General features: G+C 38.6%; 1 non-coding gene across 1 annotated transcript; it reads left to right on the top strand.

The window, feature by feature from the left end:
* The first annotated feature begins 23,306 nt into the window (after positions 1 to 23,306).
* On the top strand, positions 23,307 to 23,504 carry LOC111760476 (small nucleolar RNA SNORA73 family). Its single transcript, XR_002794149.1, has one exon. It is a non-coding gene; the product is annotated as a small nucleolar RNA SNORA73 family (small nucleolar RNA).
* The last annotated feature ends 510 nt before the right edge of the window (positions 23,505 to 24,014 follow it).

Here is a 24,014-nt window from a genome sequence, read left to right as displayed (position 1 = left end):
AGTATGTTTGTGTATATATTGATTTTTGTTTGTAGAATATATCTTCAGTGTAAATTTTTGATGTCAGGTTACTTGACCAAAGGTTAATGACTATATAATTTTGTTAGAAACTGCCAGATTTTCCTCCATAAGTTTGCACCAATTTGTACTCCTATGTAGGAAAATATTTGTTTTCCCACAACTTCACCAAAAAGGGTGTTATTAAGCTGTTGAAAGTTTGCCAAAATAAAAGTTGAAATTTTATACCTCAAAATAGTATTACTTTGTGTTTCTTTATTGCAAGTGAAGTTGAGCATTTATCCATATGTTTAAGGGTCTTTTAGTCTGCATAGCTGCTTATTGTTTTTCTTTGTCTGGCTTTTTTACATATTCCAGTTTGTTTATATTTTCATATATGAACTTTAAAGTCAACTTCTCAATCTCCAGAAAAATCAAATTCCTCCCTGGTGTTTGTTAGACTTCCATTATCTTGCATGAACTTGGCTTTTTTTTTTTTAAGGTGTTGAATAAACATACTATGTGAAAAAGTTTTTTTAAAATATTTGCCTCACTCACCTTTATGTATCATTGTATCAGTGTATTCTTTTACTGAGGCATAATAATACATTTTAATTTTGTCAAATTCTGCCTTCCTATTGCATGTATAAACAGAGCCATTTTCTCCACTTTTTTTTCTTTAAACTGGGAAGCAGGCACTTAAACTATTGATCTATACCCGCTACCCCACATATATTTTTATGCAATGCAGAACTGAGATGATTCTCCATTTAATTTAACAATGAGGCCAATGGCTGCACAATTGACAAAAATTTTAAAATGAGGGGAATAAAATGCTCAATTTCTTTTAGTATTTAAAATGAATGGGATTTTTCTCTTTTTAACCTGCTCTTCTAATGTGTTGATGCTCCCAAAAAGACTGAATTATGTTGAGAGGTAGTATGTGTCAAAAAAAAAAAACCTCATTAATATTAGAACTTAAATATTAAAGAAACTTGACATTCTCAAGATAGATAACTACGTTTTTTTGCTTAGATTTATTATTTATTTATTTATTCCCCTCCTTTGTGGCTTGTTTTTTTGCTGTCTGCTCTTAGTATCCATTCCCTGTGCATTCTTTTGTTTCTGCCTGTCTCCCTTTCTTGCGTCATCTTGCTGTGCCAGCTCTTTGTGCGTGTAGGCTGTCAGCTCTCTGCGGGGCGCCAGCCAGCTTGCCTTTACAAGAAAGCCTTGGGACGTGAACCCAGGGCCTCCCATATGGTAGATGGGAGCCCAATCAATTGAGCTTCCCTGACTAAGTTTTAATGTAGTTGTTATATTTGTGAGAATTAAGCCGAAACTATACCTTGTTATACCGTGTGTCTACAGAATGAAAGGTTCAGACTGCGAGCATGGGTCATGAAGCACTTGATTGCTAGACAAAACTGGAGAACAGCAAATCTAAAACAGGACTCAAGAGTGGGAAGAAACCTTATTTTCAATCTTAACTTTAAGTATGATATTGCATAAGAAATTGTCTGTTTATAAGGCTAAATTATGTCCTTGGAGCTAGTTTTTTGTCCCCTTTTAAAAATTATCTTATAATAAATGGGATCTTGGATTCAAGAAAATATGCTACTATAATTCACAAAGACATTTCAGAGCACTTTCTAAATTTGGGGCATTGATTAAACTACCATTCCAAAGGGATGTATCTATTCAGTGATAAATCAGAATAAGACAAAAAAAAATGTGTTACCATGTCCCAGAAAAAATACACAAATACATTAAAATATCCAGGAAAGTGAGACAAATATTTTTTTTAATAATTCAATTTGGGTTAATCAATGCCATAAAATAAATCAAGTTCATACAAGATAATAGCCAAGAACGCAATAAAATTCTAAAATTGTCCTGAATTTAAAAATAATATGAATTAAGACATTTATTCTTTTCTGGTCAACGTTAGTTCCCAGTAATAGATTAGAATTACTGCTGAGTGGCATGCTGGGAGTAAAGATGGAACACATATAAGGTGAGGAAGGAATTGAAGGGAATAGCAGACACCAAAGACCAAAACCAAGATAAAAATGATAATCTTGAGGAGGGGGGTTAACAAACAAATCAAGCTCATACAGGAATCCAGAAAATCACTATATTTCCATGCTAGGTTGTGAGAAAACTAAAAAGAGTTAAACAAGAAGGAAATAGCACAGGTGTTTAGGTTTGGAAGCGCAGAAGAGAAATGCAGGCCCAGCTATTTCCAAAATTCATATGCAGACCCAGCTATTTCCAAAATTTAATCTAAAATATGACAATAAGAACAGGGTTCAGTTTAAAGTGAAAAAGAGGCCTCCTTTGAGTTCTATGGGTAGTGTCATTGCACTGGGGAGCATGGGAAATGTAACAGCACAGAAAGTCTGAGCAGAAATGGATTAAACAAGCAGATTTGCTGTCTCACAAGAATATTTGGGGACCTGTCTACAGGCCAGGTCTCAGGGGTTCCAGGCTCTTCCAGATTTAGTCTCAGAGCAGAAAAGGACACTTCAAATCCCTGTTCATAAATATAAGTCCTGCATTACCCCTTAGTAAAGCTAGATGAAATGGGGGAGTCCAGGGAAGAAAAATACAGGATAATTTTGATGAATGTAGATGGTATTGGAGAAAAAAATACTTGGGGATAACATAATGAACTGTTTTTCATGAAGTAACACTATTTCAGAGAGCAGAGGTATCCCTTTTAATGATAGTTTCATTAGCATTTTTCAAAGCTCCCCAGGCTTTAAACACTGGAAAATAATCATAAAGAGAGATAGAAAAAAGTGAACATCACACAATTTGGCAGCTTTATTTCACTATGTTTATTTCACTTTATACATATGCACGTATCACACACAAACATATATATGCACACATGTGCATATATATGGAATACATACACATATGTATATGTAATAGAAAACCTTTCATATTTAAGAAAATTTAGAGGAAATGTATTTGAAGAGTACTTTAGATATAACAAATATTGTAGTCTTAGAATATTTTTGTATAAAAACATTTCAAAAAATGTTCAGAAGTGTCTTTTACTTTAATCATGAGAAACAGACATCTGTTCCTCATGGAACTCTTCGCTACTTAGATGAAAAAAAATTCTACATATGGCTCAGCTATTATATTTTAAAGGTCCAGGAAATTAAGAAAAAAAGTTTCTAACCATCTGTCATCAGATATATTTTAATTGGGAAGTCATATTTTTTCAGTACATTACTGGTACTGTTACAGATCATGCTTCCATCAATTTGTTAAGGATTAATTAATCCTTATTTCAAGTTTGTTATGAAGAATCATTATTGGTTTTCATTTTGACTTAAAATTTTAAGAAATAACAGGTTGATCTACAATGCAGCAATTCATTAAGAACTTTTTTTGACAGGGAAGGGAATTCCTTTAGTTTATAGATATGTTAAAAATAAAAAACTTGTATACTTTGGACTCCAGTACAAGTGACGTTATTAATTTTTGTTAATTATTAATGGCCTGAATCAATTTACAGACTACAAAACCCCCAACATTATGATTAAATCTTCTTCAGCAATCTCATGTGGAGACTATCTGAATTAATTCAATGCAGCTAAACCATTTGATTAATTTATAAGCAGTTTGCACACTTATTCTGTGCATTGCACTCTATTGAAAATAAAATAATTGATTGCATTCAAGCAACCATAACCACATAAATACATATTATCATGTACATTTTGGGAAACTAAGTTGTCATTGGACCAGTAAAATGGCCACTTACATACACTCTAGGTCAGGGGTCCTTAACTAGGGGTCCACATCTGTGGAAAGATTTCAGGGGGTCTGTGTACTCGAATTGAAAAAAATTAACTTATCTTTATTTTTTCTGAGCTCTAACTGAAATCTAACATTTCCTTCACTTATGAATATATGCAATAAATAAATTACAATATTATTCATTTCACCTGACTGGCAAAGGGGTCCGTAGAACAGAAAAGGTTAAGAACCCCTACTCTTGACGGACATGTGTAACTGAGGCAGGTTAGTTTAGGAAAAGGCAAGACGAGTCTAAGACATGGCAAAAAAACATGGTTGTGAAATGTGTGGCTACGGAACCCTGCCTGGAAACCCCCTGAGGGAAAGACGGCCACCAAGAAGCCTGCCAGAAGGACCCTGTTGAGACCCTGGACACGAGGACCCCGTTTGGAACAAGATGAGAAAGAGAGCCTGTTCGTGGTCAAGGGGAAGCCCCAGATACTCTCAAGTGGCTTTACCACTGGACTCCTGAGAACTCCCTGTGTGTGTGTGTTAACCAATCAGAACAGCAAACATTAAGAAACAGAGGAGTAAATAGTAACTTAATAAAGATAGCCCCACAAGTCCAAAACACTCTCTCTGCCTAAAGGAGCCTGCATCTATAGGTCTAGGTACATAATCCTGTTATTTTTCTCCCATTTCTCAATAAACTACTGGCCTAACTAAACCAGCATGTTCTTTTATGTACCATAGCCAAGAACCTAGAGGAATCGATCATCCCCCAAATTTATTTGGTGAACCAGCCAGCAGCTCTAGAGGCAGGTAAACCTCCCCAACCCAGTGAGGAATGGTGAGTCCAAGCTATGAATTATAGCCTGTTTGTGCTTTCTTTTGGCTGTTTCCTAAGGAGAACTGTTCAGCCTCATGCATCCCCCGCTCCGGCATTGGAGCAGTGGCAGGCCTAGTGTGCTTGTGCCCACCTGCCACCCAGGGCTTTGTACATAAGCAGAGCCTGCTTCCCCCTGGCATCTGCACCTCACCTTCCTCCCCACCCTGCCAGGGGTCCCCTGGTCTGGGTTTGGGGAGAGGGAAGCTGCAGGGGATAGGGCTGAGGTGTGTGCTGTGGGGCTGCCCACCTTCCCTGGGGGTGGTGGTGGGGGATGTGTTGTGGGCCAGTGAGCTGCGGTCTATGCTTCAGCTCCTGCCTGCCTGCCTTTAATCTTCTAACTACCAGCAGACTCCTCATTTTGCATCTGTGAGATGCTTTGGAATGTCTTGGAAACTGAAAATGTATTTGTTAGCGAGGCTTTGGTCCCACAGGTTCTGTTCCCTCCCAGCCCCCAGAAGGCCCTAACATTGCCTCAGGGCCCCCAAGGCTCTTAAGAGGTTGGCAAGCAGCAGAACAATTGATATGTAATCTCTTAATAGGCTTTTAATGTCTGATTTAACTGTGAAACTCCCTAGCAGTGGCCATAAAATGAGACTGCGTTATAGGCAAGCCAGCCCCTTTCCTAGGAAGAATCATGTATTTTGGGGGCTTCAGTTTGGAGGGTAACAACTCCAAACATCTCTAAAGGGCGTGGCTTGGCAGCTTTGGTCTAGAACCTAGGTCCAGACATCTCCCAAGATCTAGTTCTGCCATGGGGATGCCTGATGGCACAACTCTGAGTTCTCAGGATGCTGAGAACAGACCAGCTCATCTCCCAAAGCTTACATGACTCCTGAGTGGTCAGTGTTCCCTAACTTCTTAGAGGGACAAGTATTTTGGAAGCTTCAGTTTGGAGGGTAAGAGTTTAGTCATACTTGAACTCTTGGATGCCAGATCAGCTGATAAACTCTTCTTAATTTTTCCTAGAATAATGGGTACAACCTCTAGCACACCAGCAGACTCCCTACTGGGTTTTATTCTCTACAACTGGACAATCTTGCCCATCAAAGGGTTGAAGAAGGAGAAACTGATCTTCTGTAACACTACCTTGCCACAGTACAGAGTTGAAAATGGTCAGTAATAGCCTGCTAACAGCACTCTAAATTATAACCTGTGTAAAGGAAGGGAAGCAGTCAGAAATTCCATATGTCCAGCTCTTTATGGCTTTATATCAGAACACACATTTAAATAGATCTTGCAGGTTGTGTTATGCTCAAGAAGCGAAACTACCCCCAGAAAAGTGAAAACCTAAGAAGGAGGGCGATATCTTAAATGAGTCACTCCAAAGTTCTCCCACACATTGTAACCCAGTTCCTATGTCTAAGGCTTCCTTGGACTCACCTCCAACTTCTGTACCCTACCTTATATGCCCATAGCTAGTCCAGCAGGAATCACCAGCAGTGGGGCATCTTTTCACCCTACCAGGGGACCCAAAAACAGTCTCTACCAATAAGGAAGGTAGCAAATGGAGACATGGGAACAATTAGAGTCCGTGTTCCCTTCTCCCTGGCAGATTTAACTCAATATAGCAAACAGTTGGGAAGATATTCAGAGGACCCAGCTAAATTTACCAAGGAATTCCAGCAGTTGACCTTAAATTTTAAGCTAACGTGGAGATATGCATGCTATCCTGGCCACATGCTGTACCCCTGAAGAAAAACACTGCATTTGGGAGGAGACCTAGGGACATGCTGATAAGATGGCAGCCCAACAGCTATAGGGGTAGCAGCAGTTCCAAATACCAGCCCTAACTTGGATTCCAAAGGGGACAAGCAAACCTAAGGAAAAGAGACCATATGATAGGATGTTTATTAAGGAAATGAGAAAGTATGTTATCAAGTCTGTTTACTATAATAAACTGTAAGAAATAATTCAGGAAGAAAAGGAAAATCCTGCTCTGTTCCAAGGGAGGCTAGTGGAAACTATGAGAATATGTACCCAGGTTAATTGAGATTCACCAGAGGAACAGATTATGTTAAAAACCTATTTTATTGCCCAGTCAGCCCTAGACATTAGAAAGAAGCTCCAAAACTAGCTGTAGGACTCCAAACCCCAATTAATTCTCTTTTAGAAACAGCTTTTTCCATCTTCAACAACCGCGAAAAGGCAACAAGGAGTTGAAAGTAAGGAGAGAGAGGCAGAAGGCTTACCTTGTGACAGTCACCATGGGTGGTGGCTTGCCACCTCAGGGTCAGCCCAGCTCAGGCTTCAAAGCATCAAGATCCTGCTTCAGCTGTGGAGAGTTTGGCCACTAGAAGAAAGACTGCCCTAGATCACTGCAGCCCCTCAGGGAACCCCCTGATTCCTGCCCCCAATGCGAGAAAACAGGCCAGTGGGTTTCATGAAGGTACCCAATCCCAAAGGAGGGGCAGAGCACAACCTAGGGCCCTTATTGAGACAGCTGGAGGGAAGGACTGAAGAGGCATAAGGCAAAAAGTGGCTCTTTGGACAACTCCATGGAAAAATGAATTGGAGGAACCCTGGGTGACCTCTGACATGGCAACTAAGAATACTGACCTTTTAATTGATACAGGAGCCTCTGTTCAGTTCTCACCTGTCACTCCAAACTTCCCTCTCCCCAAATCTGTTTCGTAGTAAGTGTTGATGGTAAATCTAAAATTAGATTCTTTACTGAGCCTCTTCTCTGCCAAATAAGAGAACTAATCATTAGTCATCAATTTTTAATTATACCTGAATGTCCCACCCCTTACTGGGATAGGATTTACTTCATATTCTGGGGGCATACATCCAACTAATAGGGATAAATAAAACCTCTAAGATGCCTGTAGCCCAGCACTCAAGGGAGAACTTTGTGCTTAGCAATTGTAGCATCTTGATATGGTTATGAATTCCAAAAATAGATATTGGATTGTGTTTGTAATATGGTCTGTACCTGGGCATGATTAAGGTATGATTAGGGCTTTGATTGGGCCATATCATTAGGGCATTGAGTCCACACCTCTTGGTGGGTCTCCCCACCTCCTGGTGGGTTGGGACTCAGATAAAAGGCATGGCAAAGGACAGAGTTGAGGGTTTTTGATGTTGGCGTTTTGACATTGGAGTTTGATGCTGAAACCTTAAGCTAGAGCTCCAGGAAGTAAGACCACAGAGGAAAAAGAAGCCCCAGGAAGAGAGGAACCCTGAGCCCAGGAAGAAGCAAGCCCTGGGAAGACAGGAACCCTGAGCCCAGAGAGAAGCAAGACCCTGGAAGGGAGGAACCCAGGAAATTTGAACCCTCACAGATGTCAGCCGCCATCTTATTCCAACACGTGAAAATAGACTTTGGGTAGGGAAGTAACTTATACTTTTTGGCCTAGTATCTGTAAGCTCCTACCCCAAATAAATACCATTTATAAAAACCAACCAGTTTCTGGTATTTTGCATCAGCACCCCTTTGGCTGACTAATACAGCCATGATTCTAGATATGGAACTAGGTGCTTCATCAATAGCTATACCCCAGGAAACAATAGTAAGGTAAATCTTATAGTCTTGGAAATCAGGATACCCACTCAGAAGGACATTCCACATTTCCATTGCTCAATTAAAAGATCTGTTACCATTGCCTATAATATCAACCATCCCTACCCTCATAGAAAGCAGTACCCCCTCAAGGAGGAAGCTGTTAAAGACCTCTGGTGCACGATTAAAAAGTTCTTGGAGAATGGCATATGGGTCCTCTACCAATCTCTTTGCTACACACCCATTCTTACTGTAAAAAAAAAGCTCAAATGCCACCTACAGGCTAGTTCAAAACTTAAGAGCAGTCAAAGTTTTGTTATACCTATTCATCCAGTCATACTCAATCCTTTTACTCTGCTAAACCAGGTCCCAGAAACACAGCTTGGTTTACCGTTCTTGACCTAAAGGATGCCTTTTTCTGCATTCCACTCCACCCAGACACCCGATTCCTTTATGCCTTTGAATGACAGGAGTTCAACTTTAAACCTCCAGTCTGGCTTACATGGACTGTGTTGCTGCAGGGGTTCTGAGACAGCCTTCATATTTTGGGAATGCTTTAGCTCAGGATCTCACTGATCTCCACTTGCCTCTGAGCTATGTCTTACAATATGTGGATAATCGGCTGCTTTGCAGTCCAACAAAGGAAGTGTCAATGCCAACACCATTTTATTCCTTAATTTCCTAGCTGATAGGGCTACAAAGTATTGGCATCCATGGCACAAATCTCTCAGCAGAAACATCCCCTATTTAGGGTTTCTTCTCACCCCAGGGGAAAGTTCTCTGCCCAGGAAGAGTTCAAGTTATCACTAGTATTCTCCTGCCTCAAACAAAGAAACAACTGTGGGCTTTCTAGGAATGACTGGTTACTGGTAGACGGTTGATATCCAGGTTTGGCAAAATAGCCCAGCCACTGTACAGTGCTATTGCAGAGGCTGATAACCATCCCTTAGTATGGGAACGGACCAGGAAGCTGCCTTCTGTGCCTTAAAACAGACCTGCCAGTAGCAGGGAGGCTAGGTTGAGGGTCTGGGACACCCTTAGCTTCACATCAGGGTTCCCTAGTAATTGAGCCTGGTATTTAATTAGCCAGCTACCTATAAGCCATTGGTGGCCCTTGGCTTCAAAACTTTCACCTGGTGTCCAGAAATTGGGTGAAACTTCTTGACCAGTAGCTTATTTCTCCAAACCTCTAGATAACAAAGCACAGGAATGACCACCTTGCCTGACTGCAGTGGGGGCAACAGCTCTTTGAATTGAGCAAGCCACCAAATTAACTTGCGGGCAACTGCTCACAGTCTTCACCCCACACCAGGTGAAAGACATGCTTGAGGCCAGGAGACACCAAGGACTTACAGGGAACCAGTTGGTTAAATACCAGGTTCAATTACTAGAGACCCCTGAGGTTAGACCCTCAATCCAGCCACTGTGCTCCTGGCAGAGGGTCCAAGGTCAAAACCTGTGGGGCCCCTCCTCCATTCCTGCCTTGAAACTCTTAACCACAACTACTTAAGCAGGCCAGATTTCAAGGATGAGCCACAGTGTAAACCCAGACTTTGAGTGGTTCACAGATGGAAGCAGTTTTATTGGGGAAGGAATTAAAAGTGCAGGTTATGCAGTGGACTCTCAATTTGAAATTACAGAAGCCCAAGTCCTTCGCCCTTGGATCTCAGCTCTGAGGGCAGAGCTGATTGCACTCACCCAAAGTCTAGAGCTGGCAGCTGGGAAGAGAGCTAACACAGACTCCAGGTATGCTTTCCTTGTCCTCTATGCTCACTCTGCTGTGTGGCAGGAGCAAGGTTTGCTTACTAATAGTGGATTACCTATTAAGCACAGGCAAGAAATCCTGCACTTGAGGTTCTTCTGTTGCCCCAAGTAATAACAGTTATGTATTGCCCAGGGCCTGCAAAGATAGACACTGCTGTAGCTAGGAGAAATGCCTGAGCAGACACAGCAGTTAAAGCTTCAGTGCAAACCTAGGCCTCCATCCTAGCCCTTATTCCAGAATCTGATCCATTATCGAAGTCTCCAGATAATGATTGTAACTTTGTGACTCACTCTGGTTTGGTGCCCACTCCCATCCTGTTCAGCCCCTTTAATGTTTATTAGTGAAGGAACCTGTAGCCAGCTCCAATAATATAGCCTGCACATGTATATGCATGTATTCAAACTTATCTAATTCTATACCCAAGTTTGCCTAGTTTCCGGAGAGCCAATTAAATGATATAGTCTCTATAGGCTTTGAGTATTCAGGAAGGATGTAGACTGATTATGTATTCAAGCTCACATCCAGACAGAATGTGGGCAGTATGTTAATTCAAGCTTACATGGTTTCCAAACAAACCCCTAAACCCTAAGAAACTAACAAAGAAAGATCTTTCTGCACCAAAAGCATCACTTGACCCCCACTCCTAAATCCTCTGTACAAAAAGAACCTGAAAATCCTGTTTTGTGGGCTTGGTTTTGGGACAGGAGTCTGCCAGGCCCAGCTGGTTGTTAATAAACGTTCCTTCCCGGAAGACTCTCATGTCCTGGCCCTCAATACCACAATCACCAACTTCTCTCCGATGCCACAACATTTCTGAGGGCTCATCTGGAATTGCTACAAAAGCCAGAGATAGCAACAGTTGGTTGCTTCTCTTGGATGCCTCTGAGGAAGCTGGAAGGGCCCAGGTGAACCCCAGCCCAGGGTGCCCCTGGACCCTTTTAGTCCAGAAAGAGGTTGTGGACTCCACCAGAGTCCTCCCGGAAGAAACTGGAGGCACAGAAGCATTTACAAGGAGACCCTGAGAATGAAACAGAAAAGCTCTGCATGCCAGACAGGTAAGTCTCCCAGGGGCATAGTATAGGAAACACCTAACTGTAAACATTAGAAGGGGAGCCTGGTTGACTCCTGAGAGGACCCTAGTACTCACAGGAAGTTCAGGGGGGAAGCCATTCTCTCTTGGTCTGAAAAGGAAAGAAAAGTGGGTGGCTGTGTGCATGTGATTGTGGAGATCAGGTGACATGCACAAACATATTTCTGTGGGACAAGAGTGGAGTCCTAATCTGTGGTTCTGTGGCAACCTCATCTGGTCAAGGGCAGTGAAGGCAGCCTCTGGAGCTCTTCATCCATGTTGGAGGTTTATACCGACCTGCTGTTTGGTTCTGGCTAACTGCAAGTTAAAGGTTTGGCAGGAGCAAGAGAGGTTTCATGGTTTAAAGTCCCACTCCCTCATTGGTATCACAGTTTTCCCACTGGGATGAATCCTGAAGAATTGGTCTAAATTTGGAAGGTCTTAGTTACAGAAAAATGGATTGGTTTTTGTGATAAAGCTTGGTCTGAATATGAATTGAGCAACTGAGAAGTTTGGCCAGAAATAGGCCTTTAAATTTTAATGCAATTGAGCTTGTTTTGTACACAGCAAGGGTAGGCAAAGAGTCCTGATAGAGGTTCCCCCTTGCTAAGTTTGCAATAATTAACAAGCTGTAACTCAGTTCCCCCTGATATGCATTAAAGAAAGAGAAGCCCCCCTCCCATAGCTTATGTGTCTGAAAACATGACACTTCCCCAAAGGTTGTGAATTAATGCTGTGTGAATCCCCTTAGCTCCAGTCAAAAATCTTAAAAGCAGTAAATACAAAAAAATGTGAAATGATGGAAAGCTTGGAAACAACCATACAAAGGAGTAAGAATTATGAGTCAAATTAATGAACTTTATGTTTCTGTCTGTGTGCCATAACTCTTTTTGTGTTTGTCTGTTTGTTCAGTGCCAGTATATATTTGTGTACCTACAGATGGTAACATTAAATTATGTAAAATGGTAAACTTTGGTCAGGCTGAGGCTCTGAGATGCCAGGTCAGTTGACTACGAAGAGTCTCTTCTCAGGAATCAGGAAATTCTGCCTATACCTGGACCACATGGCCACCGAGCAGCCTCTGTATAAAACCCTAAATTCCAGTTAAACCAGCATTAAAAAAAAGAAAACAGATAGATCTGAGGCCCAGAAACCTCATATCACATCTCCTTAAAGAAATAAAAAATAAACCTCAAACTTCCATTATTGTAAACTCAGTTGTGCCTATAAAAGGTATAAATAATTATCAAAATAAAAAGAGCTCATATGCTATCAGTTAAGATCAAAGAGTTCCTAAAATTGCTACAGGTACAGAATTTTCTATTCTGTTTTAATCTGTGCTTAACTCTGTGTTCAACTTTAACATCTGCATTTAAATTTGTCAGTTTATTTATGCCTAGAAAATCAGACTTGGAGTTCGCCTGTTAAAAATTAAATAATGGTGAAAGATAAGCTGAAAATAAACCTTTAAATGTCAATACTGGTGGCAGACTTGGCCCAGTGGTTAGGGCGTCCATCTACCACATGGGAGGTCTGTGGTTCAAACCCTGGGCCTCCTTGACCCATGTGGAACCGGCCCATGTGCAGTGCTGATGCGCGCAAGGAGTGCCGTGCCATGCAGGGGTGTCCCCCGCATAGGGGAGCCACATGCACAAGGAGTGCGTCCCATAAGGAGAGCCACCCAGCAGGAAAGAAAGTGCAGCCTGCCTAAGAATGGCACCACCCACACAGAGAAGCGACACAATAAGATGGCACGATAAAAAGAGACACAGATTCCTGGGCTGCTGACAACAACAGAAGCGGACAAAGAAACAATGATGCAGCAAATAGACACAGAGAACAGACAATCAGGGTTGGGGTGGAGGGAAGGAGAGAGAAATAAATAAATAAATCGTTAAAAATAAAATAAATGTCCATACTATCTTACTAGTGAATTTAATGCATAAATCACAATTGAAATTTATTTAATTGCTGAATAAAACAGAGAAACTTCACAGTTGTTAGTAGTAAAATTGTTTTAATTGTTTAGTTAATAAATAAAGGTGCCCAATTGATTTTAAGTGAAACTTTCCAGAAACTAAGAGATAAGATCATTGTGTAAATGCCTTTATATATAAAACAGCAGAAAATAATAACTGAAATTATTACAATGGAGTAAATATAGTCTAGATTTCAGCTATTGTAATGGTAATCTTAAACTAATTTACCTTTGTTTATGACTACTTCAAGTCTACCTTGTGCTTGCTATAGTTATGATAATTATAACTTAAACTTACCTTTAATTATGGTTATTTTATAACTAGCCTCACCTAGCCCTTAAACTTCAGCTATTGTGATGGTAATTATAAACTGAGTTTGCCTTTTTATGGTTGCCACAAGTCTGGCCCCACGCTTTACCTCTGCTTGTGTTTATTTCTTGACAACTCCTGCCTCTATGGCTCAGGAAAAGCAAATTTGAGACATCTCTGTCTCCTGTTCAACTGGTATTAGCAGTCATGCTTTCTCTCATGGCCCCAAGTGTGGACTAAATTGCTGCCTGGTGGAATTCTTAACCCTCAAGTTTGGATATCCACTCTTCCAGTCCAGGGGCCACCAGAGTCTTGTTATCTCTGAGCACTGGGAAGTAAAACAAACAAACAGAAAACCTCCTACCTTGACTGTCTGTGCTCCTAAAAGTAATATTTCATGAGAGAAACCAGTTCCCCTAAGGCTTTAATAGCATCAGTGAATATACAATATAATTAGTCTTGCTCATCCAAAGTCTGGGGAAAGTCAAAGTAAAATATAAAGTTCTGAAGCAAAAGAAAATTGTATTAGAGCATTGGGGACATTTTGGGTATTAGCCATTAATTAAGAAACAAAATTCTTGTGTAAACCTGAATGGTCATAGTGCAAATTAGAATAAGCCTTCTGGAAAATCTTTCAAATGTTGTTTACAGTTAAACTTGTTTTATGAAAGAAGAAAGTTTTAAGTAACTAAGTTTTATCAAACTATTCATGTCTACCTATTTGCTCAGTGTATGTATTCACACATTGGGAAGATAGTATCAAATTAACAAATAATTCTTAAAAGAGCTCTATTCAAATTGTTAAAAATTACTTATGCAAGTAAATATGTAATGAATATTCCTAGAGCCCAAATTAGGCTTAAAAAACAAACAAACAAACAAGTCATATAGAAATCTAAATATAGCAACTATTGAAAAGGGGAAAAGGATTTTCCGGAGCTCTTTAGATTATCCAGTCCCCAGGGCATTCTCTTAGCAAGCCCTCTGAGGGAGGTGCTAAGTGTAACAGATTAAAACTCTTCTAAGCAGAAAGAATTAAGAATTAGTTTGTATTAAAAAGGGGTTTAGCCCCTTATAAAGAAATAAAAAAAACATTCTTTGTATAAACTATAACAGTTTCAATTTATTTAACTTGGAGTTATCTCTTTGGTTTATAAAATACCAAGTTAATAGATTAACATTATATGTATTAAATCTTTAAAATGATAAAAATTCTAAGTTCATATCTAATGAAATTAAGTTAAAGAAATATCAATCTGCCCTCTCTTAAAAGCATAAAGGAAAATCCATCAGTTGCTAATTGTAATCTAAGGTAAATTAACCAGTCTATGTGGTTGTGGTTAATTAAGAGTTTATAAAAGCATCTTCTAAACTGACACATTTAAGTGGCTAATTCCAAGAAGGCTTTATTAACTAAAAAACCTAAATTGATGTTAACAGCAAAAAGTAACTTCATAGCAATAAAACCTGTCTGGAAGTCACCTCAATGTGCATATTCAAGTGGTGGTAATGAAAAGTTACCTTGATTCAATTGGAAATCTTTAGTTTTCATTTTAAAAATGAAAAAAAGTAGTTTTTCCTCTACTGCTAAAGTAAAACACATGCTAATTAATGTCTTCATGGTAAAAGTGTAGAAGTGAAAAGCAAAATACTAAAACGTTCATTTAATATGTCACACATTGCATTGAAAATGCTTAAAAGGTGCATAAAAATCAAGAGATAAACCTCAGCATTGTCAAACTTTTGTGCATTCAAACCAGGCCTTCAATGCACTGCAGGTTGCCTCCCCATATGAGTTATTGGCTCTGTTGTTCACTGACCCCTAAAATAATAAATGTATCTACTACATTTCTGGTTGTGCTCCTGAAGTCAATGGAAACTACACTGCAGTTTCAAACTCCTGCAGCAGCCAACAATGGCTTGGTATAGCCAAATGTACAAAGGATATCACCTCCAGACTGGCACTGTTTCGTAGTGCAAACAGCACTATGTATCAGGCCAGTGGGATACTGGCCTAGCTTCTCTCTAGGGTCAACAGTGCTGCAGCGTCTGTGAAGAACATACCAAGTGGAGCAATGAATGCCAGAGTGTGTAAGTAGAACTTAAACACAATTGGCACTATAGCTTGCTCCCATGGAGAGATAACATGTATGATATTGCAAACCTGAAACTTGAAACTATTAATTGCAGCTCAAAAAGAAACTTATTCATTAAGTAGTACATTAATTAGTATTAAGTACTGTACTTTTATCCTATTCTAGTTATATGTCTGATGATTATGGTAATATTTCCATTAAATCATATACAGAAGAACATTGAACATGTTAAAAGTCCTGATAAACTTCATTTTTTGAGTAGTTAATGAACATGTCTATAAGATAAAAGAATGGCCACCTTGCCTGAAAACAGTGGGAACAACAGCCCTTTCAATTGAAAAAGCCACCAAACTAACTTGGGGGCAACATCTCGCTGTCTTCACCCAACACAAGGTGAAAGACATGTTTGAAGCCAGGGGCCACCAGTGGCTTACAGATAGCCAGTTAATTAAATACTAGACTCAATTACTAGAGACCTCTGAAGTGCAGATAAAGGTGTGTGAAACTGTCAACCCAGCCATCCTACTACCGGTAGAGGGCCCAAAGTTAGATCCTGAGGGGCCCCTTCTCCACTTCTGCCTTAAAACTCTTAACCAGCTTAACCAAACAGGCTTTCAAAAACAGAGCCTAGTAAAAACAGTCCAAAAAATTATCTGGAATTACTCAATTAAATCCAAAAATGTAAAAAACTTTACTCAGTATTTCTGATCACTCCCAAAGCTATTGAAGTTAAAAGAATGTCCAGCTTGGTGCACTAAATCCTGAGTGAGACCAGCTGCCCAAGAAAGTGCCAGTTCACCAGAAGCACCTGACAAAATGTACGAATGCCAGTTAGTGGACGGCCTGAAATACCTCTTCAAGAAAAAAAGGCTAAGTATTGTCTATATCAAAGTCAGTTGTTTCCTCTGGCTCTAGCCCAAATGCCTATTGCTAAGGGCAAAACAAACCAAGCATCCTTTAAAAAACAAACAAACAAACCTTATCTGTTTTCATCTGTAGCTAAACTGAAAAGAGAAATGCTTGGCAAATTAAACCTAACTCTATTGTCTATTACAATTTCTAGAGTTAACCAACAGCATAAAATAACTCAGGAGAAAATACTGTTTCCCATCAACTTTGAAAAAATGCAGCCTTTGCAAGCACCTAGCCTTTTCTACTTCTGTGGCCCAGTGTCCTCTTAAAGAAACCATATATTCTCAAAATTCTAATTAAGTTTTATTTCTTCCAGAATCAACATCTTATTAGCCATATAAAAATTGAATCCAGCTTTGCCCAGGATGCCAGATCCATCATCCTCCAACTGAGATAAAAGAGGAAGAAAAGTTTTATGCCTTGTTAGGTAGAGCCTACTGACCCTAATCAGTAGAAAGTAGCTACAAAAGAGAAAGATCGTCTTCCTTCAACACCCCTTCAAAATTAAAGGTGAAAACTCTCTGAGAAAGGAAATAAATCAGGCTAGTAAGATAGCAAATCAGTAGATGGATCTGAAACCTGGCAAGGAGTCCACACAGACATCAATGGCCCCCAAGATGGCTACTGGAAAACTTCCCCAAGATTCTGCTGCTAGGAAGGCGACTTCCTCGTGAGGCCAGGAGGGGCCCCAAACATCCCCCAAGAACTTTATCATTGAACCTACCTGGAAAATAATGGAAAAACTAATCAGTCAAAGCAGTAAGCAGCTGGAACTCCTCCCATGCTCTCATCATACTTCCCTGCTTCCTCCCCTTAATAATAGCTGAGGTATGCGCTTTAACAAATAATGCAGTGAAAACACAGACAGCCACCTACTTCATAACTCCAAAAATAGTGATGCCAAAGCTTAATTAACTTAAGTAGGTATCAAAGGGGGGGGGGGGGGGGGATAATATGGCCTGTGCATGTATTGGCCTGTGCGTGTAATCAAACTTATATAATTCTATATCCAAGTTTGCCTAGTTCCCAGAAAGCCAATTAAATGATACAGACTCTATAGGCTTTGAGTACTCAGGAAGGCTGTAGATTGAATGTATATTTGAGCTTACATCCAGACAAAATGTGAATGGTATGTTAATTCAAACTTACCTGGTTTCCAAACAAACTCCTAAACCCTAAGAAACTAACAAAGAAAATTCCTTCCATGCCCAAAGTACCTCTTGACTCCCACTCCTAAATCCTCTGTATAAAAGGAACCTGGAAATCCTGTTTTGGGGCTTGGTTTCTTGACAGAAGTCCACTGGGTGTGGCTGACTGTTAACAAACATTCCTTCTCAGAAGAGCCTCAAGTCGTGGCCCTCAATACCATGATCACCAACTTCACTCTGATGCCACAACACTACCCCAATTATTCATTACCACCCTGATTTTATAAAATATTAGAATTTCTGCAGATCGAGGATATAGTTTGGGGCCATTAGGCCACTGTGTTCCTTTGCTTGCATAAACAAATGAACTCTTTCTTTGGAACTCTATTTGCTCAGGACTTGGCTTTTAAGGTGCATCAGGAGAAAAAAATCTACTTCAGCTCAATATCACACATATTTACATTTATTTTAAAAACTTTAAAAAGATAAATTTGTTGAGACCTGAGGACCAAGTTCCTGTGTCATGGAAACACAGGCCCAGGCACAACAGAAACTTTCAACAAATACCATTTTATTATTGGCAGAATTCAAAAGAACAGGCAAAGAAATCCCATTGTGGTTAGTCTTCCAGGGGTGGCCAAAAACTGCTAGGGTCAGGGTTGGTAAATGGCATCTCTGCACACTCCACTTTGCTTCAGGAAAGAGACAGATAAAGGCTGTTTGTATGTGGTATTTATCTACCCTGAGGGGAGGAGACCCTGCCACAGAGAATTTTTACCTTGATTAGCATCTGTGGTTGCTTATTCCTGGTTTTCAGGTTTAAGATCTGGTCAGGTCTTTTCATTAGACTTAACAATCTCCCCCAGTTGTGAAATGGAGACAGACTGATGTGGAATGGGGACAGACTGAAGCATCAAAAGAAGGGGAGTTGGTGGAGAGTGGTGTAAGCAAGGGATGAGAGATAGCCACTGAGCATGGCTTCCCCAGCAAGACCCTTTAAAAACCTTAAGTGCTTTTGATTTAGGAATTTATTTATTCATTCATGTGGTCATTCATTTCCCCATCCAGCATTCAATATACCATGTACTAAGCTTCTAGGTTACAGTTCACTTCCTTAAGCAAGCCATGGTCGATGAATAGACATGAACTAATAATGTCTGAGAACTCAAAGAAGGATCCCCTGTTATAGTAGGAAGAATCATATTTGTCTCTCTCTTTTCTTTTTAAACTTTAGTGTACAGAGAGATCACACTTATTGTCAGTTATCTCCTAAGTCTTAGAATCACTGGGTTAAAGAGCTGATTCACACTTGTAGCCTTTTATTGTCTTTGATATGTTCTTTTTTTTCTTTAACAAATCAATTTTATTGATAAATATTAATAAAACATAAATTAATCCAAAGTGTAAAATCAGTGACATTTGGTATAATCAAAATAGTTGTGCATTTATTTCAGTCATTTTTAGAACACTTTCATTATTTCAGTAATAATAATAACAATAATAAAAAACAAAAAACCAACCAACCAAACAAAACTCAGCAACTCAATCTCTTCATGCTTCCCTTGCTGTACATAGCTGCTATTGTTTCTTTCTATTTTATTTGTATTTATATTTTGTAAAAACAGTCTTATATATTAAACATCAGCTATGCTTTTTATGTGGTTTTGTAAACACCCAGTTTTCAATTATAATGCATTATGATTATATATAATATATTTAAAAGAGCATCTTTTTATGTAAACTTATTCAAATTAAATGTAAAATTTAACCCTCCCAAATTCTTTATAGGGTCTTTGCAAATGGAAGAATCTTTTATCAATCATTATAAGCCTTAATAATAAGAATCTTTGCTATAAATAATTTGCTATTAAGAGAGAAACATGTATTTTTTTTAAGAACACAGAAATTATCTTCTAATTTTAAAAATTTTGTTTCAGTTATAAGGAAAAATATTTTGGACTATAACCTTCCTTTTACTTAATTCAATTTAATTTCCTTCTCAGTGTTAAGTTTTAGTGTGATCTAACATTGAATAGTACATTTTGACTAAACAAAAATAAAGAAGACTGATCTTATCTGAAACTACTCTACAAAGAATAAAAAAAGTAATTTTACTATAATTGTAGTTAATTATCTGCAAAGTCCTGTTCAAGGTCAGTTTAAAATATGCATATTTACATTTCCCTGATCTGTAGTTATTTAATAGATAAGAGAAAAAGCATGAAATTAATCAGTATGTATTTTCCCAGACTCCATTAAGACCTATACCGATACTTTGGGTCATATTTACTTCTTGATTATATGAGGTTTTAAAACTTTAAAGTGTGAAAATACAAGAATAATGTTTTACTAATATCAATCATTTCTTTACAACTCTTTACAAAGATTTATGCAAATCCTATTTATGTTCAAAAGAACATCATTTTTTTCTTTTTCCATCTGATATTGATAATATTTACATTACTGTTTCCTATCACTGAACTTTTTATTCCTATCAGGACTAGAATTAGAACCTGCTAAAGAAAGTCTTCCACCCTCTAACCACAATATTTATACACATTTGAAAAGTGATGTAAATTCTACATAAAAAGTCCTTTATATAAATATACACTCAGATAATATCTACATATTCAGAGTAGTTACTACTGAAACACTTGTTCAATTTTATTTGAATAGCATTGAAAATCACATGTAATTCCACTATTTTAAGAATGAATATATAAATAGTGAAAAGAGACAGTATCTGTGTCTGCCTAACCAATCCCCCTTACCAGTACCCACACCACTGGAAATAAACACATTAAAAGTTGGAAGTGTACCACAAACTAAACCTGTTTTTGGAACAATTACTCTGTGTGCATGGAATTAATAATCGAGGTCCAAAGAGGCTTGAAATAGCAGTTGCTGGGATCACACTGTCATCTTTGTGGTTTATAGATGAGTGGCCAGACCAAATTTAGAATCATATTTAAAAATTTCTTCACTGAATACATTAAGAATCCCAAAATACATAGATAAACAGATGGAGTCCAGTGTTGGGAGAGTGATACCAAGTAGCCTTCAACCTGTGGTGCTTTCTTTCCACTTCTATTTTCTATTTGTTTTTCTGGTTGACCATTGGTTTTTAAACGTCAACTCCCATCTGTTCTACCCTACAGCATCTTTATTGTGACATGCTCAATTAATAATTGCTCTGGCTGTCAACTCTATGCTTCTCTCACCCTATTATCTTTTCTAATTGGACATCTCCCCAGTGCACCAGACAGAGTTCCTGCCACTATCTCAGTTCATATTCTTTTTCTAAGAGTCTTCTTTAAGAGATTTTTTTCCACATAAGCATTCTCCATATTTCCAACCTCTACTTTTGGATCCAGGATTTGGCACTTGTACCCAGGTAACTTACTGATGGAATGATATATAATGATATAATGAGAACAATTTTTAAGGCACTGCCTAAAGTCGAATGGTGGTGATTCTCCCATAAAGCTGAACTGGAGAAACAGGGTGGTAGTGTTATAAATAAGAGAGCAGAAAAGAGAAAAGCTTCCATTCCAAAATGGCTGAGATACATAAAGACAGAGCTCTAAAATGAAGTTCAATAGACTGCTGCTGCCACTGAAGAATATGAAGTTAAGGAGGTTTTTGGACCTGTGAGCTCCAGCTTCTGTTAGATCACTAGAGTTATATAGGGTTTCCTGTCCTTCAATTTGACTTGCTGTTTGACTTTTTCAAGCTTTCCATGGTAGGTGGCTGAGATGTATCCACCTTATCTGTAATCTTACACTTAACTTCCATTACCTAGGTGAACCTCTTCCTTGAAACCAAAAAACAATATGGTACTCCTACTTACCTGGTCTTGGCCCTTTTGACTTCCTCCCTTGGGTATCCTTCTGCTCAGGAAGAAAAAATGTGTAAATCAACCCTACTATTGGACACTCTGTGATCTATAAACCTGCTACTTGTGTCTAACTTACAGTATAATCAAAGGAAAGACCCAGAACAGTGATAGATTATATTACATATAAAGTTACAGTATATAAATTATATTATATTATAATCAATAGACATCAACAATGTGATTTAAGATCCATGATCTGCATTCTAAAATTCTGTTTTACATGGAATGTTCCCAAGGAGTGCCCTTTTCTTTAGCATTCAGATTTGTGGTTCAGTATAGTTATTACTGATTTTGAGTTTTACTTTAAAATTAACCTTGGGAATAAGGAGGCAGTGACCTGTTATAAAGGTATCAGCTTAACAGAAACTGCAAAATAAAATTCTGGCTATCAAATGAATAATCTAAAATCTCTAGCTATGTTAATAGAAGGATTTCAGATTTGGAGAAATCTGTCTAGACAAGTGTAATTATAGAAAGTAAACATTACTTTTCTAATGTTAAGTTTGAAGTTTGATAACTAAAAATGATTATTATATATTTACATACAAATACTACACTATTTTAAGTAATATAATCCACTAAGGAACATTGCTTCACACTCGTATATCCTACTGCTTAGTGGATATTTCTACTTGTATATTTCATAGACTGTTAAACACAACTTCTAATACAGAAAAAATTTCACATCAGCTACCCAAAACCTATTTCTTCTTCCCTATGTGATATGTCACTCCTAAATTTCAGAATCCTAGAGTTTCTGCCTGCTGTTTTCGAAATTCCTTCCCTTTTTTCTACTCTAATTTTCACTATCAAACTACAAGCCAGCTCTCATTGTATTTCCCCAGTGGCCTCCTATTTTTTCCTGCCTTTACCAATCTCTCCAATCCTTTAGCCACAGTATTTTTATTTAATAAATAAATACCTCATTTCAATTTTCCTCACTGAAATATACTAATGATTCTCCATTAATCTTAAAAATCTTAAGTTTTGATTGGTTTTAAGTCAGCATAATCTTCGACAACCAATGTAACCACCTTTATCTCTTGAAATCTCTCTTTAAAGAACTTCTCTCCCTCCTCCTCCTCCAACTCTATGGTTCTATGAGGGCTTCCCATCATTCAGCCCAATAATCTGGCTGTGTCTGATTCATCTAGGGGTAAGCCACTAACTGATGCTGAGACAATCATAGCACTTTGTTGAGTATGGAGAAGAGATTGGCCCAGCTGTTAGGCAAAGCAGTGGACATGGGCTTTACACCAGCCATTTTTCCAGTCTTACAGAAGAAGCTAGACTGAAAGAACTGAGCAAGCATTCAGAGGAAACTGGGTAAAATATGGAGAAATTGAATCCAGGTGGCATTTAATTCCTGTGACTTAATAACACCTGTTTTTTCTGTGCCCTCCCCCCTCCCTCAATATGTGTTTTAGTTTGCTAAAAGTTGCTGGGAGCAATATATCAGAACTGTGTTGGCTTTTAAAATGGAAATTTATTAGGTTAAAAACTTAAATTTCTGAGGCTGGGAAAATGTCCAAATCAAGGCATCAAGCACAGCTCTCTTCCAAAACGTCAGCTGCTGGTGATCCTGGACTCCTGCCATGTGGCAAGGCACAATAGCAGTTCCGTTGGTCTTTGCTTTCTCTTCCACGCTCATATTCTCCATGAGTTCAGTTGAGGGTGATCAGGCACATGGTAGGACATAATGCAATGATGGCACATCTCTTTCTTCTGCTCCATCCTTATTATTTGTTTTGTTTCTGGCTGCTCCATCTGTGGCTTTTCTCTTCACCAAGTTCATTGAATTCAATGTCTGGAGGTGTCTGTCTGTCACTGCCACTTTGTTCTGTGCCTGCAGCTTTTATTCCTCCAATACTAAAAGATTCCAGTAAGAGGATTAAGACCCATCCTTGGTCTAGCAATCTAATCAAAAGCATTTAACTGAAGTAATCCAATCAAAGATTCACAATAGGTTGGATACAAGAACATAATTTTCCAACATGAATACTCCAGAAGGCCACTTTCCCCATACTTTGTCCAGGTGGCCTTAGGAACCACAGGGATCTGCTTGGTGATACACAGTCCCATTGTCTGTGGATGAAGTTGGGTCTCAAGCCTGTACCTTTATATACTTATAGCTTCTCAGAGCCCTGTGGACAATGACCGAGGAGACAAAACATACAGGAAACTAATCTCATATTAAAAATTAAAGTTAAAAGACCTTAAATAGGAATCTAAAAAAAAAACAACCACATATTTTTATGTAGTCCACATAAAAGATCAAACCAACACAATAGGTTAATATATTATCTTTTCCTTTAAGATAATTCCAACTGGATTTTTGTTACTCCATAGATACCTAGTTGATACAATATCAAAATGAAAGGGGCTACTCACCTAAAGCAGGATTCTCAACTGTGCCTGTGCATTAAAGTTATGGGTGAAGTTCTAAAATAAGTGTCTGGCCCACATATAAAATGTACTAATACCTACAAAAGGAGGAAATAAGGTAGAGAAAGGAGTAAAAGAAAAGAAATACTGATGAAATTTGATTGAGACATTTAGACTAAGTGTAAGTAAAATAAATATGGCAGGGGGAACAGGTATAGCTCAATGGTTGAGCACATGCTTCCCATGTATGAGGTCCCAGGTTCAATCCCGCCTAAAAAAAAAAAAAGAACAAAGAAACTATTATCTATAAAC

Source organism: Dasypus novemcinctus, chromosome 11, assembly GCF_030445035.2.
Source record: "Dasypus novemcinctus isolate mDasNov1 chromosome 11, mDasNov1.1.hap2, whole genome shotgun sequence".
NCBI lineage: Eukaryota > Metazoa > Chordata > Mammalia > Cingulata > Dasypodidae > Dasypus > Dasypus novemcinctus.
This window is presented reverse-complemented; position numbering and strand designations above follow the sequence as displayed.